This window comes from Drosophila mojavensis, unplaced genomic scaffold (assembly GCF_018153725.1).
Source record: "Drosophila mojavensis isolate 15081-1352.22 unplaced genomic scaffold, ASM1815372v1 contig_299, whole genome shotgun sequence".
Taxonomy (NCBI): domain Eukaryota; kingdom Metazoa; phylum Arthropoda; class Insecta; order Diptera; family Drosophilidae; genus Drosophila; species Drosophila mojavensis.
In genome coordinates, this window is record NW_025318846.1 from 56,952 (window position 1) to 75,228 (window position 18,277).

At 35.2% G+C, this 18,277-nt stretch overlaps 5 long non-coding RNA genes across 5 annotated transcripts; 2 read left to right on the forward strand and 3 right to left on the reverse strand.

Annotated features, from left to right (window-relative positions):
* Positions 1-2,297: 2,297 nt before the first annotated feature.
* On the reverse strand, positions 2,298-2,858 carry LOC122757120. Its single transcript, XR_006357042.1, has 3 exons — positions 2,771-2,858; positions 2,670-2,707; positions 2,298-2,603 (listed from the first exon to the last, which is right to left on the reverse strand). It is a non-coding gene; the product is annotated as an uncharacterized LOC122757120 (long non-coding RNA).
* Positions 2,859-3,651: 793 nt separating this feature from the next.
* Positions 3,652-7,468, forward strand: LOC122757117. The gene is made up of 2 exons (XR_006357038.1): positions 3,652-3,743; positions 3,797-7,468. It is a non-coding gene; the product is annotated as an uncharacterized LOC122757117 (long non-coding RNA).
* Positions 5,822-7,435, reverse strand: LOC122757122. The gene is made up of 3 exons (XR_006357043.1): positions 6,077-7,435; positions 5,976-6,013; positions 5,822-5,909 (listed from the first exon to the last, which is right to left on the reverse strand). It is a non-coding gene; the product is annotated as an uncharacterized LOC122757122 (long non-coding RNA).
* An 860-nt stretch (positions 7,469-8,328) lies between the features above and the next one.
* On the reverse strand, positions 8,329-9,565 carry LOC122757123. The gene is made up of 3 exons (XR_006357044.1): positions 9,379-9,565; positions 9,278-9,315; positions 8,329-9,211 (listed from the first exon to the last, which is right to left on the reverse strand). It is a non-coding gene; the product is annotated as an uncharacterized LOC122757123 (long non-coding RNA).
* A 449-nt stretch (positions 9,566-10,014) lies between these two features.
* On the forward strand, positions 10,015-11,043 carry LOC122757119. The gene is made up of 2 exons (XR_006357041.1): positions 10,015-10,352; positions 10,406-11,043. It is a non-coding gene; the product is annotated as an uncharacterized LOC122757119 (long non-coding RNA).
* Positions 11,044-18,277: the final 7,234 nt, after the last annotated feature.

The window sequence follows — 18,277 nt, forward strand, 5'->3', positions numbered from 1 at the left end:
CGCAACAAAACTTTCTAATAAAAGTGCAAAACCCTAAGTAAAAACAAAATAAATACGCTAAACAACCATAATTATAAATAAATAATCGATTTAACAAAGCAAATAATAAAAACACTTAACAATAAATTAATAAATAAAACAAATGTTAAAATGGATAGACAAAACAAATAAATAAACTTATAACTAATACACGATATTTCAATAATATACCCACCTCGCTATACACGCTACTGAGTGAATCTTGCAGTCAAATCTAACAAACAAAAAATAAATAAATAATAATAATAAATCCAAAAACTTAAATATAAACAAAGTTAAAGCCCATAGCAAGCTAATAATAAATTAATATTCTTACTAATAAAACCAACAATAAATAAAAATCTCAAAAAAAAATCAAGCAAAGCAAATAAATAAACAATCACGATATAAGAAATTCTAAATAAAGACGAACACTATGGAAAGAAACAAAGTAAGCAAAAGCCAGAAAATAAAGGGTGCCTATGAATAAATAGCAAGTCTCAGACTAGCCTCTCTCCTGGATCCACGGAGTACTTACAACCTGGACATAGCTACAAATAAGAGCATCGACAGCAGCGCCTTCTTCTGTCTTCCCCTCCGGGCCACTGAAGACTGGATGACAGCGACTGATGACGCCCCTAGAGTTATCAAATCAACAATACAACTAACAAACCAGCTAAATGTAATTATATTTAAGAATAGTAATCCAAATTAAATTTAAAGAATAGTAATCCAAATTGAATTTAAAGAATAGTAATCTAAATTGAATTTAACGAAGAAAATCTGACTTAGTCTTTACTCTTCCCCACCAAATTAAATCTGTATAAATAACTACAACTTTACTAGATAGATATATATATGTATATAAAAAAGAAAACACTCAATTATTTGTAAAATTCAAACTTTATTAATAAACACTTATATTAAGTTTCGCCTACTACTAGCTTATAATACTTACCACATAAGTGAATTGTAAATAAGCTGCCAACTAATTTCTAGAAAGTACTAACGCAAAGCACTGAGAAATGAATAAAGACACCCTGTTCCCTCTTCTCTCACCTTTACGCTGCTGGGCAGCCTAAAGCTTGAGGCGAGAAAAAGCAGGGCAATTGTGTATGTGATTCCCTCGCATGCAGGCTGAAACAAGAACACTTAATACAAGTACTAGACAGTGGCATCTTCAAGCGCTATCTGAAAGATACAACTCATTAAAATTTTACTGCTGAATTAAAGATACAAAATAGACAAATTAATACTTACAATCAACAAGCTGCTTGCGGCAAAACCTAAACTAAAACAAAAACAAAACAAATAAATAAATAAATAAAAATAAAAAAATAAATAAATAAAAAAAAAAATAACTAGATTAGGCAACAGTAATAATTGAACAAAACTGGGAAGCTATGAAATTATACTCTAATAAGGAAAATAAACAAATGCTCTGCAACTTGCCCGCACACCTACAACTATCTAGTGAAATAATATACCTGCAGCAAACAAATAACATAATTCGCTATAGCTAACTTATAAAAACAAAAGTATACAATAATCCTCACATCTACAATCTACAAGCCCCTAAATCATAAATAGTCAAATTTATACTTACAATCAACAAGCTGCTCGCTGCAAAACCTAAACTAAAACAAAAACAAAAAAAAATAAAAATAAATAAATAAACAAAAATAAAAAAAATAACTAGAATAACATAATTTCACTATAACTAACTAATAATAACAATATTATACAATATTCCTCACAAATACAAACTACAAGCCTCCTAAACGATAAAAACTGGTAAACTATTTGACATCCCCAACATATTAATGCAATTCTAAATATCTAATAATATAATACAATACAACTAACTAGTAATTACACTATAACTAACTAATAATAATAATATAACTAATAAAACAACAATCAGATAAAAAAATAAAAATAAAAATCAAACAATAAATATATATAGCACATAACAACCAAACACTAAATCAAACGCTAATACTGAAGACAAGACAAGTCTAAGCAAGGAAAAGAAGCTGACAAAGCAGTAATCTTCAACAAGAAACAAAAGGAAGCAACTTTGATACCCACCCTCGCACGTATTGCTCACAAAAAATAAGAATAAATAAATAAAATAAATAAACAAATAAAATAAAATAAAAATAAAAATATATAAATTATAAAAGACCTATTAAATAACAACTTAGCTACCTGCGTATAATAAATAAACTTAATATAATCCAAACATAAACACCTAGTACGAACACATCCTAAAAGTACGCTATTTGTCAAAATTCGATAGCCACAAAGGAAACAAATACTCTGCGCCATATATTAAAACTCAAATTACCCCAGGCAAATGCAATCTTAAACTTAAACTACTACACTAAATAACAAGACAAATATTCCTAAAAGACTAAAATTCACTAAATGAAACAAAGTCTAAACAAACAATAACTCAGACTAAGGGAAACAAGCAAAACAATAAACTAATGACAATTCTACAAACAAAACAATAACCTAAGAATAACAAATAACCTATTTATATACTATAAAATCAGACTTGGTAACTTTCCACGTCTTATCTGGAAATAAAAAGATTTATAATAATAAAGCCAGTCCTTTTGCTACATATATAAGCACATACTCACCCATCCATCATCAACTTGGCTGTCCTCTCTGGTGCCACCTGCAATGAAACAAATTACATTGAAACAATATAAACAACTTTAAACTATAACACAGTACTCACCAAACAATAATTAATTCCTGAATCCTAATAAATTGAAACTACTTACCAAACGAATCCAACCACCAAATAAGAACAAAGCTGAAAATACACAAAATGTTTAAAATTCGATAACGATAAAATTGTACAAAATACTAAAACTCGATAATGATAAAGTAAGCAACCCTACTCAAAGATAAATTGACGCGCAAGCTACGCTAGCACAAATTTAACAAATACCGCGCGCGAACACAAATAATTCTACGATCCAATAAAATAAATCATCGCAATACATGCAGTTGAACTACTCCAATAAATAAATCACCGCAATACATGCAGTTGAACTACTCCTGCCGACAACTTTTAATGATACTTAATATAATAAATATGCAAGTAAACGATGAAAACAAATATGTACTTACCAATCTTACAACATGGCCGCCTCAACTAATTCCTGCTGCAAATAAAGACTAAAAACACAAGCAACAAAACAAAACGGGCTAAACTTCTAATTACATATGCAACACTCGCAACAAAACTTTCTAATAAAAGTGCAAAACCCTAAGTAAAAACAAAATAAATACGCTAAACAACCATAATTATAAATAAATAATCGATTTAACAAAGCAAATAATAAAAACACTTAACAATAAATTAATAAATAAAACAAATGTTAAAATGGATAGACAAAACAAATAAATAAACTTATAACTAATACACGATATTTCAATAATATACCCACCTCGCTATACACGCTACTGAGTGAATCTTGCAGTCAAATCTAACAAACAAAAAATAAATAAATAATAATAATAAATCCAAAAACTTAAATATAAACAAAGTTAAAGCCCATAGCAAGCTAATAATAAATTAATATTCTTACTAATAAAACCAACAATAAATAAAAATCTCAAAAAAAAATCAAGCAAAGCAAATAAATAAACAATCACGATATAAGAAATTCTAAATAAAGACGAACACTATGGAAAGAAACAAAGTAAGCAAAAGCCAGAAAATAAAGGGTGCCTATGAATAAATAGCAAGTCTCAGACTAGCCTCTCTCCTGGATCCACGGAGTACTTACAACCTGGACATAGCTACAAATAAGAGCATCGACAGCAGCGCCTTCTTCTGTCTTCCCCTCCGGGCCACTGAAGACTGGATGACAGCGACTGATGACGCCCCTAGAGTTATCAAATCAACAATACAACTAACAAACCAGCTAAATGTAATTATATTTAAGAATAGTAATCCAAATTAAATTTAAAGAATAGTAATCCAAATTGAATTTAAAGAATAGTAATCTAAATTGAATTTAACGAAGAAAATCTGACTTAGTCTTTACTCTTCCCCACCAAATTAAATCTGTATAAATAACTACAACTTTACTAGATAGATATATATATGTATATAAAAAAGAAAACACTCAATTATTTGTAAAATTCAAACTTTATTAATAAACACTTATATTAAGTTTCGCCTACTACTAGCTTATAATACTTACCACATAAGTGAATTGTAAATAAGCTGCCAACTAATTTCTAGAAAGTACTAACGCAAAGCACTGAGAAATGAATAAAGACACCCTGTTCCCTCTTCTCTCACCTTTACGCTGCTGGGCAGCCTAAAGCTTGAGGCGAGAAAAAGCAGGGCAATTGTGTATGTGATTCCCTCGCATGCAGGCTGAAAAGTTTATACTCTCATTAATCAAACAAGAACACTTAATACAAGTACTAGACAGTGGCATCTTCAAGCGCTATCTGAAAGATACAACTCATTAAAATTTTACTGCTGAATTAAAGATACAAAATAGACAAATTAATACTTACAATCAACAAGCTGCTTGCGGCAAAACCTAAACTAAAACAAAAACAAAACAAATAAATAAATAAATAAAAATAAATAAAAATAAAAAAATAAATAAATAAAAAAAAAATAACTAGATTAGGCAACAGTAATAATTGAACAAAACTGGGAAGCTATGAAATTATACTCTAATAAGGAAAATAAACAAATGCTCTGCAACTTGCCCGCACACCTACAACTATCTAGTGAAATAATATACCTGCAGCAAACAAATAACATAATTCGCTATAGCTAACTTATAAAAACAAAAGTATACAATAATCCTCACATCTACAATCTACAAGCCCCTAAATCATAAATAGTCAAATTTATACTTACAATCAACAAGCTGCTCGCTGCAAAACCTAAACTAAAACAAAAACAAAAAAAAAATAAAAATAAATAAATAAACAAAAATAAAAAAAATAACTAGAATAACATAATTTCACTATAACTAACTAATAATAACAATATTATACAATATTCCTCACAAATACAAACTACAAGCCTCCTAAACGATAAAAACTGGTAAACTATTTGACATCCCCAACATATTAATGCAATTCTAAATATCTAATAATATAATACAATACAACTAACTAGTAATTACACTATAACTAACTAATAATAATAATATAACTAATAAAACAACAATCAGATAAAAAAATAAAAATAAAAATCAAACAATAAATATATATAGCACATAACAACCAAACACTAAATCAAACGCTAATACTGAAGACAAGACAAGTCTAAGCAAGGAAAAGAAGCTGACAAAGCAGTAATCTTCAACAAGAAACAAAAGGAAGCAACTTTGATACCCACCCTCGCACGTATTGCTCACAAAAAATAAGAATAAATAAATAAAATAAATAAACAAATAAAATAAAATAAAAATAAAAATATATAAATTATAAAAGACCTATTAAATAACAACTTAGCTACCTGCGTATAATAAATAAACTTAATATAATCCAAACATAAACACCTAGTACGAACACATCCTAAAGTACGCTATTTGTCAAAATTCGATAGCCACAAAGGAAACAAATACTCTGCGCCATATATTAAAACTCAAATTACCCCAGGCAAATGCAATCTTAAACTTAAACTACTACACTAAATAACAAGACAAATATTCCTAAAAGACTAAAATTCACTAAATGAAACAAAGTCTAAACAAACAATAACTCAGACTAAGGGAAACAAGCAAAACAATAAACTAATGACAATTCTACAAACAAAACAATAACCTAAGAATAACAAATAACCTATTTATATACTATAAAATCAGACTTGGTAACTTTCCACGTCTTATCTGGAAATAAAAAGATTTATAATAATAAAGCCAGTCCTTTTGCTACATATATAAGCACATACTCACCCATCCATCATCAACTTGGCTGTCCTCTCTGGTGCCACCTGCAATGAAACAAATTACATTGAAACAATATAAACAACTTTAAACTATAACACAGTACTCACCAAACAATAATTAATTCCTGAATCCTAATAAATTGAAACTACTTACCAAACGAATCCAACCACCAAATAAGAACAAAGCTGAAAATACACAAAATGTTTAAAATTCGATAACGATAAAATTGTACAAAATACTAAAACTCGATAATGATAAAGTAAGCAACCCTACTCAAAGATAAATTGACGCGCAAGCTACGCTAGCACAAATTTAACAAATACCGCGCGCGAACACAAATAATTCTACGATCCAATAAAATAAATCATCGCAATACATGCAGTTGAACTACTCCAATAAATAAATCACCGCAATACATGCAGTTGAACTACTCCTGCCGACAACTTTTAATGATACTTAATATAATAAATATGCAAGTAAACGATGAAAACAAATATGTACTTACCAATCTTACAACATGGCCGCCTCAACTAATTCCTGCTGCAAATAAAGACTAAAAACACAAGCAACAAAACAAAACGGGCTAAACTTCTAATTACATATGCAACACTCGCAACAAAACTTTCTAATAAAAGTGCAAAACCCTAAGTAAAAACAAAATAAATACGCTAAACAACCATAATTATAAATAAATAATCGATTTAACAAAGCAAATAATAAAAACACTTAACAATAAATTAATAAATAAAACAAATGTTAAAATGGATAGACAAAACAAATAAATAAACTTATAACTAATACACGATATTTCAATAATATACCCACCTCGCTATACACGCTACTGAGTGAATCTTGCAGTCAAATCTAACAAACAAAAAATAAATAAATAATAATAATAAATCCAAAAACTTAAATATAAACAAAGTTAAAGCCCATAGCAAGCTAATAATAAATTAATATTCTTACTAATAAAACCAACAATAAATAAAAATCTCAAAAAAAATCAAGCAAAGCAAATAAATAAACAATCACGATATAAGAAATTCTAAATAAAGACGAACACTATGGAAAGAAACAAAGTAAGCAAAAGCCAGAAAATAAAGGGTGCCTATGAATAAATAGCAAGTCTCAGACTAGCCTCTCTCCTGGATCCACGGAGTACTTACAACCTGGACATAGCTACAAATAAGAGCATCGACAGCAGCGCCTTCTTCTGTCTTCCCCTCCGGGCCACTGAAGACTGGATGACAGCGACTGATGACGCCCCTAGAGTTATCAAATCAACAATACAACTAACAAACCAGCTAAATGTAATTATATTTAAGAATAGTAATCCAAATTAAATTTAAAGAATAGTAATCCAAATTGAATTTAAAGAATAGTAATCTAAATTGAATTTAACGAAGAAAATCTGACTTAGTCTTTACTCTTCCCCACCAAATTAAATCTGTATAAATAACTACAACTTTACTAGATAGATATATATATGTATATAAAAAGAAAACACTCAATTATTTGTAAAATTCAAACTTTATTAATAAACACTTATATTAAGTTTCGCCTACTACTAGCTTATAATACTTACCACATAAGTGAATTGTAAATAAGCTGCCAACTAATTTCTAGAAAGTACTAACGCAAAGCACTGAGAAATGAATAAAGACACCCTGTTCCCTCTTCTCTCACCTTTACGCTGCTGGGCAGCCTAAAGCTTGAGGCGAGAAAAAGCAGGGCAATTGTGTATGTGATTCCCTCGCATGCAGGCTAAAAAGTTTATACTCTCATTAATCAAACAAGAACACTTAATACAAGTACTAGACAGTGGCATCTTCAAGCGCTATCTGAAAGATACAACTCATTAAAATTTTACTGCTGAATTAAAGATACAAAATAGACAAATTAATACTTACAATCAACAAGCTGCTTGCGGCAAAACCTAAACTAAAACAAAAACAAAACAAATAAATAAATAAATAAAAATAAATAAAAATAAAAAAAATAAATAAAAAAAAAAAATAACTAGATTAGGCAACAGTAATAATTGAACAAAACTGGGAAGCTATGAAATTATACTCTAATAAGGAAAATAAACAAATGCTCTGCAACTTGCCCGCACACCTACAACTATCTAGTGAAATAATATACCTGCAGCAAACAAATAACATAATTCGCTATAGCTAACTTATAAAAACAAAAGTATACAATAATCCTCACATCTACAATCTACAAGCCCCTAAATCATAAATAGTCAAATTTATACTTACAATCAACAAGCTGCTCGCTGCAAAACCTAAACTAAAAAAAAAACAAAAAAAAATAAAAATAAATAAATAAAAAAAAAAAAAAAAAATAACTAGAATAACATAATTTCACTATAACTAACTAATAATAACAATATTATACAATATTCCTCACAAATACAAACTACAAGCCTCCTAAACGATAAAAACTGGTAAACTATTTGACATCCCCAACATATTAATGCAATTCTAAATATCTAATAATATAATACAATACAACTAACTAGTAATTACACTATAACTAACTAATAATAATAATATAACTAATAAAACAACAATCAGATAAAAAAATAAAAATAAAAATCAAACAATAAATATATATAGCACATAACAACCAAACACTAAATCAAACGCTAATACTGAAGACAAGACAAGTCTAAGCAAGGAAAAGAAGCTGACAAAGCAGTAATCTTCAACAAGAAACAAAAGGAAGCAACTTTGATACCCACCCTCGCACGTATTGCTCACAAAAAATAAGAATAAATAAATAAAATAAATAAACAAATAAAATAAAATAAAAATAAAAATATATAAATTATAAAAGACCTATTAAATAACAACTTAGCTACCTGCGTATAATAAATAAACTTAATATAATCCAAACATAAACACCTAGTACGAACACATCCTAAAGTACGCTATTTGTCAAAATTCGATAGCCACAAAGGAAACAAATACTCTGCGCCATATATTAAAACTCAAATTACCCCAGGCAAATGCAATCTTAAACTTAAACTACTACACTAAATAACAAGACAAATATTCCTAAAAGACTAAAATTCACTAAATGAAACAAAGTCTAAACAAACAATAACTCAGACTAAGGGAAACAAGCAAAACAATAAACTAATGACAATTCTACAAACAAAACAATAACCTAAGAATAACAAATAACCTATTTATATACTATAAAATCAGACTTGGTAACTTTCCACGTCTTATCTGGAAATAAAAAGATTTATAATAATAAAGCCAGTCCTTTTGCTACATATATAAGCACATACTCACCCATCCATCATCAACTTGGCTGTCCTCTCTGGTGCCACCTGCAATGAAACAAATTACATTGAAACAATATAAACAACTTTAAACTATAACACAGTACTCACCAAACAATAATTAATTCCTGAATCCTAATAAATTGAAACTACTTACCAAACGAATCCAACCACCAAATAAGAACAAAGCTGAAAATACACAAAATGTTTAAAATTCGATAACGATAAAATTGTACAAAATACTAAAACTCGATAATGATAAAGTAAGCAACCCTACTCAAAGATAAATTGACGCGCAAGCTACGCTAGCACAAATTTAACAAATACCGCGCGCGAACACAAATAATTCTACGATCCAATAAAATAAATCATCGCAATACATGCAGTTGAACTACTCCAATAAATAAATCACCGCAATACATGCAGTTGAACTACTCCTGCCGACAACTTTTAATGATACTTAATATAATAAATATGCAAGTAAACGATGAAAACAAATATGTACTTACCAATCTTACAACATGGCCGCCTCAACTAATTCCTGCTGCAAATAAAGACTAAAAACACAAGCAACAAAACAAAACGGGCTAAACTTCTAATTACATATGCAACACTCGCAACAAAACTTTCTAATAAAAGTGCAAAACCCTAAGTAAAAACAAAATAAATACGCTAAACAACCATAATTATAAATAAATAATCGATTTAACAAAGCAAATAATAAAAACACTTAACAATAAATTAATAAATAAAACAAATGTTAAAATGGATAGACAAAACAAATAAATAAACTTATAACTAATACACGATATTTCAATAATATACCCACCTCGCTATACACGCTACTGAGTGAATCTTGCAGTCAAATCTAACAAACAAAAAATAAATAAATAATAATAATAAATCCAAAAACTTAAATATAACCAAAGTTAAAGCCCATAGCAAGCTAATAATAAATTAATATTCTTACTAATAAAACCAACAATAAATAAAAATCTCAAAAAAAAAATCAAGCAAAGCAAATAAATAAACAATCACGATATAAGAAATTCTAAATAAAGACGAACACTATGGAAAGAAACAAAGTAAGCAAAAGCCAGAAAATAAAGGGTGCCTATGAATAAATAGCAAGTCTCAGACTAGCCTCTCTCCTGGATCCACGGAGTACTTACAACCTGGACATAGCTACAAATAAGAGCATCGACAGCAGCGCCTTCTTCTGTCTTCCCCTCCGGGCCACTGAAGACTGGATGACAGCGACTGATGACGCCCCTAGAGTTATCAAATCAACAATACAACTAACAAACCAGCTAAATGTAATTATATTTAAGAATAGTAATCCAAATTAAATTTAAAGAATAGTAATCCAAATTGAATTTAAAGAATAGTAATCTAAATTGAATTTAACGAAGAAAATCTGACTTAGTCTTTACTCTTCCCCACCAAATTAAATCTGTATAAATAACTACAACTTTACTAGATAGATATATATATGTATATAAAAAGAAAACACTCAATTATTTGTAAAATTCAAACTTTATTAATAAACACTTATATTAAGTTTCGCCTACTACTAGCTTATAATACTTACCACATAAGTGAATTGTAAATAAGCTGCCAACTAATTTCTAGAAAGTACTAACGCAAAGCACTGAGAAATGAATAAAGACACCCTGTTCCCTCTTCTCTCACCTTTACGCTGCTGGGCAGCCTAAAGCTTGAGGCGAGAAAAAGCAGGGCAATTGTGTATGTGATTCCCTCGCATGCAGGCTGAAAGCCAGATTTAGACAGTGGTAGCTTGCCTCCTGTGCAATTTCGACCTATACTTGTTCAAGAAGTTATGACCATAATCAATGATCTTCAAATTAAGAAGTCTCCTGGGTTAGACTTCATTGATAACTGGACACTCAAAGCACTTCCTCTAAAGGCACTGCTGTATTTAACTCTTATATTCAACAGTGCGCTCAGATTTGGACACTTTCCCAGCCGATGGAAATGCGCAAGAGTCAGAATGATAGTTAAACCTGGTAAGCCAGCCCATGAGCTGACTTCCTACAGGCCAATCAGCTTACTCTCAGGGCTATCCAAAATCCTTGAGAAGTTAATTATGAATAGGCTATTTGAGGTGGAGGCGTTTTGTAAGGCAATGCCTGATCACCAATTTGGCTTTCGTAGTCGGCATTCCACAGAACAGCAACTTGGTCGTGTCACTCAATTCATTATGGAAGCTTTTGAAGATAATTATTTCTGCTCAGCCGTCTATCTGGACATTTCTGAAGCTTTTGATCGTGTCTGGCACCCAGGGCTTCTATACAAGCTAAAGAAGTTACTACCAAATGTACTATTTAACATCCTACATAGTTATCTCAAAAATCGTACATTTATAGTGGAGTGTTTCGATGGCACACGATCAAGTGTTAAACAAATCGCTGCTGGTGTTCCACAAGGGAGGCGTTTTGAGCCCAATTCTGTATAATTTCTACACTGCGGACATGCCACTACCAGCCATATCCAGCGTTCGACGTCCAACTGCACGCATGATGCTAGGAACATATGCTGATGACACTGCAATTCTCTCGAGCAATATTAGTTTGACACATGCTGTACAACACCTTAATCATTATCTCAACACATTTCACGAATGGACCAAAAAATGGTGTATCAAACTCAACTATTCCAAAACAGTTCATGTGATACATTCAATTCGACAAGTACAATATGATCATCAAAGTGTTGTCACAATTGCGGGTAATAATATTGACAACAAAACTAGCCATAGATATTTGGGCATACAGCTGGATAACAAACTGTTGTTAAAAACTCATATTAATAATATAATTGGCAAGCTTAGAACGAGAACTAAAGAGTTAAAGTGGATAATTGGAGCTAGAAGTAAGCTGCCACTAAAACTTAAAATATTACTATATAAGCTGCTTATTGCGCCGATTTGGCAATATGCTCTTCCTATATGGGGCGCGCTGATATGCGAGACCAGATTTAATAAGCTGCAAGTAGCACAAAATAAAATACTTAGAGAAATAACAGGTGCACCGTGGTATGTCAGTAATAACACACTTCATATAGATCTGCAAGTAGACACTGTTGAAAGCATCTATAATAAACTGTGTTATAAATATGTGAGCCGGCTTCTTGCTCATCCCAATCCTGAGGCAAGACGAATTGGTAACTACCCGTGCATTCCGCAACGGCTGAAGTGGAAGCGTTACTCCGTGATGCTCAACAATCACTTGCAATCAAACATATTTAAGCGGAAATGGGAACTATTACAGGCCAAGCAGAGACGGGCACATGGTTGCATATATGTTGCTACTATCCCTTCTAAAAATGCAGTTTCTACTTTTAATCATCCTGTTAACTTAAATCGGAACTTCAACTCATATCAGAATATCAGTTTTAGGCGGGACGATAGTTTCAGGCAAGATACTGGCTCCAGTCAAAATAATGGTTTCAATCAGGTCGATGGCTCCAGACAAAATTCCATTCCCAGTCGAAATATTGGCTCTAGTCGAGATGTCAATCTTATTCAAATCGACGGTTCCAGACAGGATCCTGGCTCCAGTTAAAATACTGGTTCTTCCATACAGAATCCCAAACAGGATGCCAGTCCCGGAAGAGATGACGTTTCCTGGCCGGATGCAATTCTTAATCAAGATATCTATACATTCACTAAAACATAATTAATCAAACTACTTTTGTATTTCACTTCACATTTAATGTAACACTCACATTTGAGATCTACACACAGTAGGCGTCAACAAATTCACACAAAATTAATCAAACTACTTTTGTATGTCACTTCACATCTAATGTAACACTCACATTTGAGATCTACACACAGTAGGCGTCAACAAATTTACACAAAATTAATCAAACTACTTTTGTATGTCACTTCACATTTAATGTAACACTCACATTTGAGACCTACACACAGTAGGCGTCAACAAATTTACTATATTATACAGTAGTATAGCAGTAAATAAATAAATATAGTCAGTCAGTCTACGGCACAGCCTCGAGCAGACGTGACTATTCAACAAAAAAAAAAAAAAAAAAAAAAAAAAAAAAAAAAATCGAGCTGCGGCTCAGCAATTAAAGGCAAAACCATCCACTTCTGCGGAATCTATGGTCGCCGAATATCTTGCTGCAAAAAATGCAATGCAAAGTGCTACAAAGCCGCTCTCTAGTGAGAGAGCAGCAAAGAGGACTGCTGAAAAAGGCGACAGCCCCAAGAAGAAGACTGCGCAGCTGGGCGCAGTTGTTCTGGATGGCAGTGACGAGGACTGCCAGCAAATCGACGACTATATACGGACTGCCAGGACTGAGGACACGCAGCGAGAGGCAACTTGCCTTGCCAATAAAGTTTGCACAGCCGCAAAAATGCAAGTTATGCCACCTAATGCTGCCGCTGCAGCTGCTATTAGTGCTGCCGCCGTTACTGCTGCTGCCGCCGCCACTACAACTGGAGCCAGCCATGCGCAACCGAGTGCAAAGCCAGCGCCGCTATTTATCGCCAACGTGACGGATATTATGCCGCTATTGATTCGCCTGGATGATGCTATTGGCCAGGACAATTACTCCACCAAGCCTGCTGCTAACCACGGCATTCGTGTCCAGTGCAAGGACGTCGCCACGCACCGCAAATTGGTAAAGTACCTCGATGCTAATTCAATTGAAAATTACACTTTTCAATTAAAATGCGAGCGCGGCTATAGAGCCATTATTCGGCACTTGCACTTCTCCACTCCGGATCACTATATTCGTGAGCAGTTGGCCAAATTAGGGCACGAAGTCCGCTTTTTAAGAGGCATTAAGTCTCGATTTTCAAAAGAGCCTCTCGATCTCTTCGAGGTTGAGTTGGCCGCCAGCGCAAACAACGCAGAATTGCTGCAAATTACGGCCATTGGCAATCAGCGCGTCAAAATTGAGCGGCCGTATAAAACCAACGAAATTGCTCAATGCCATAGGTGCCAGAAGTTCGGGCACACAAAAAATTACTGCCGTCGCCCCTTCGCCTGCGTCAAGTGCGGCGCCAATCATGCTTCCACGGACTGTGGCAAGCAAAAAGGCGACCAAACTCCAGCGAAGTGTGCCAATTGCTCCGGCCCGCATGCCGCGAGCTACAAAGGCTGCCCTGCGTATAAAGAAGCGTGCAAGAAGCGCGAAAATGAAAGCGCCACGCAACTAGCTAAAGTCATTAGCAACTTAGCCAAGCCAGCTGCCACTACTGCTGCTCAGAGCAGTCGAGCAAATATGCCAAACATGTCTAATATGCCAAATCTTTTACAGCAAGCCCCCCCTCAGTCACGATCGCAAACTGTTAGTGCAGGGCCCAGCTATTCGGCTGCCCTTCGGGCGGGTTTACAATTTGCTCAGCCTGTCGGACCGGCAGCTATTAGCAGTAAACAGCGTCAGTCGAGGCAAAAAGCCACCAAAGTTAGCCAGCAACAACAACAGCAGCAGCAACAACAGCAACAGCAGCAGCAACAAGTCCGCTTGCCTAGGCAGGCAAGCGCGCAGCGGCCGCCGCAGCCAAAACGCAGCCGTAGCCTAAGTACGCGCCGTAGGCATCAGCTACCTTTAGATGGGGGTGCGCATCCTATTAGTGGGGGTGTTCATTATCAACGTTTCGAGCAGCCAATAAATGCGAATATGCCAAGCATGCCAGTACAAGTTAGCTCTAGATTAGAGGCTAAATTAGATAAACTCATTGAGATGATGACCACTGTCTTTGCCTTCTTGATGGCCAGAGTTGGTCCCAATGAGCCTTCAAATGTCTAGTAATGTATCCACTTCTCCAAATGCCAGTAGACGCAGCGCTGCACTGCAGCATGCTGTAACTCAACGTGTCAACAACATCAAGATATCTTTTTGGAATGCTGCCGGTGTCAAGAAAAAGCTTAATGAGCTCAACCTATATCTCGTCAAGCACGATATAGATATAATGCTACTGTCTGAAACGCATCTGACTGATAGCGATAGCATTGATATTAATGGTTATATTGTTTATTTAGCAAATCACCCCTCAAACAGGCGCAGAGGAGGTGCAGCCTTTTTAATTAAACAACATATATGCCATTATGCTATGCGCTTTACATCTTACGACTCGCATCAATCTGTCGAAGTTTCAGTCAGCCTGCAAAATGGCCGTCATATCAATATTGTCTCAATCTACTGCCCGCCGCAAGTCATCTGGTCTGGGCAAGATTTCAACAACCTGCTATCTTCTCTGGGTGACACTTTTATAGTCGGTGGTGACTGGAATGCGAAAAGTCAGTGGTGGGGCAACGCCAGATCTTGTCTCCGTGGCCGAACGCTAGTCAATAGTATTCTACAAGTGAATTGCAACATTCTGGCAACTGGGTCGCCCACCCATTTTCCGTTTAATTCACGCCAAACTCCGTCTGCCATTGACTTTGCGCTATTTAAAGGCATCAGGCGAGATTTGCTGGCCATCACTGACTCTTTCGAGCTTAGCTCTGATCATCTCCCGTTGCAAGTCCAGCTGGTTGAGAAGCCTGTCACCAGCAGAGCAAAAGGCCACTTGCTAGATTTGAATGCTAACATCAACAAATTTCAGAGCTATCTAAATGACAAAATTTTGCTCAACACTGAGATCAACAGTGCAGACGATATTGATGATGCGGTCAATACTTTTGTCCGAAACATTGAAGATGCTGCAAACTATGCGAATGCACAGCACCCACGCAAAATAACAAGGACTAGATTTCGCGTAGATAGACAGACTCTGCAACTCATCGACGCCCATAAGCAAGTCAAGCACTATCTCACCCGTAATCGCAACCCGATGCTCAAGATGCTCTGCAACAGGCTGTCGAATCGCATACGCAAAGAGCTTATATATGCTAGGCAGAAGTATGAGGAAGAGCTATTTAGATCTATCGATCCAACTGATAGATATAGTATGCAGAAGCTCTGGCGACTGACCAACGAGATCAAGCGACAGCCTGCTCCAAATCTACCGCTGTTGAAGTCCTCTAGTGACAATGGCTCCAATGCTCAAAATGTCTGGTGCAAGACAACTGCCGAGAAGGCCGAAACATTTGCTGCAAGTCTCGAGCAGCGTTTTCAACCAATCGTGACTACGCCACCCAGTGTTCTGGCTGAAATCGAGGCTCAAGTTAGCCAGCCATCTTTGACTGCTTCAGTCTCATTTCGGCCAGTCACTGCGGCTGAAGTCATCAGTCACATCAGCACGCTAGAGAACAAAAAAGCTGCTGGATTGGATCAAATTGATAATCACACTATTAAAGCGCTGCCATTGAAGGCCGTGTTGTATCTTGTGCTCATTTGCAACAACTCACTACGACTGAGTCATTTCCCCTCGAGCTGGAAGCTAGCTGTGGTGAAGATGGTGCATAAGCCTGGCAAGCCTACGCACCATGTTGCATCATACAGGCCAATAAGTCTGCTGTCTGGCCTCTCTAAGATACTTGAGTATCTGATTTTGAGCCGTATGCTGGAGCAAGATACTCTTGTAAATGCGATTCCAAATCATCAATTTGGATTCCGCAAGGCGCATTCAGCTGAGCAGCAATTGGGTCGCGTTACTCAATTTATTATTAAAGCGTTTGATGACCGCAAATACTGCTCTGCTGTCTATATGGATATCAAGGAAGCCTTTGATCGAGTGTGGCATACAGGCTTGAAATATAAGCTCAAGATGCTATTGCCGGATGCTCTCTACCGCATCCTCTGCTGCTATTTAGTTGATCGGACGTTTATTGTTGAGTGTCACGGTGGCTGTCGCTCAGGTATTAAGCAAATTCACGCTGGTGTGCCTCAAGGTAGCTTGCTCGGGCCTATCTTGTATAATATATACACCAGCGACATACCAAGGCCAACTCGCCTACGTGGGATATTGATTGCCACTTATGCTGACGACGTCATCGTTCTTTCGGCTGACTCTCGACAAGCAGTCGCGCTCAGTCAGCAGCAGGCGTATATGGATAGTTTGGCTGAATGGGCGAGCAAGTGGTGCATTACAATTAATGCAAACAAGACTATGCATATCATGCATACGCTTCGAGTTATAGCGCCATATCAGGCTATTCGCATTGGCAACGAAACTATCGAAAATGGCACTTCTCATTCATATTTGGGTGTTACTCTAGATACGAAACTGCGCTTCTCACAACATGTCACTACGGTCGTTACTAGGGTTAGGGCTAGGCTTAAAAAGATAGATTGGCTCATTAACAAAGACAGCAAATTGACTCTAAGAACTAAAGTCATTATTTACAAGCAGCTAGTTGCCCCATTATGGCAATATTCGCTACCTGTATGGGGCGCTCTGCTATCTGAGACCCAATTCAACCGCATTAGAGTTGTTCACAATAAAGCTCTGAGAGCCATTTCTGGTGCTCAGTACTTTATTTCGAACACTCGCATCAGAGCTGATTTGGAAGTTTTATCTGCGGATGATATATTCAACAATCTCTGCGCCAAATACTATGATCGACTCCGTGTCCATCCCAACAACTTGGTCAAAAACATTGTCTACGACCCGTTCATCCCACAGCGGATAACATTGGCAAGATACGCGAGTCTCGCAAACATGCATTTGGCCAATGACATAGCTTTGCGCACTCAGCGACAACTGCAAAGAGAAGCTGACGAAATAGCTGAAAGCAGAGAGAGATACCTTCGCCGACGGGAGGCTCAGCAACACAACGAAGCTGCACAAGCAGCAGCCCACCAGCCGCAACGACTACCTGTCTTCGAGGGTATTGCGCCAATGCCGCGGCCACTACCACCACCATCACCACTTGCTGCCTATAGGGTGCTATTTAGATCACATAGGGATCAGAGTTAAGTAATTACACTATTTAAACACTCAGTTACAATTACAAAATTTTATTTTCGGCACATATATATATATATGTGCAGCGAACATATCTGACGGCACTTGCGCCTAAGATGCACATTTTGAATTAACTAAAAACTAACTTAAATATCCGCCCTATTGGCT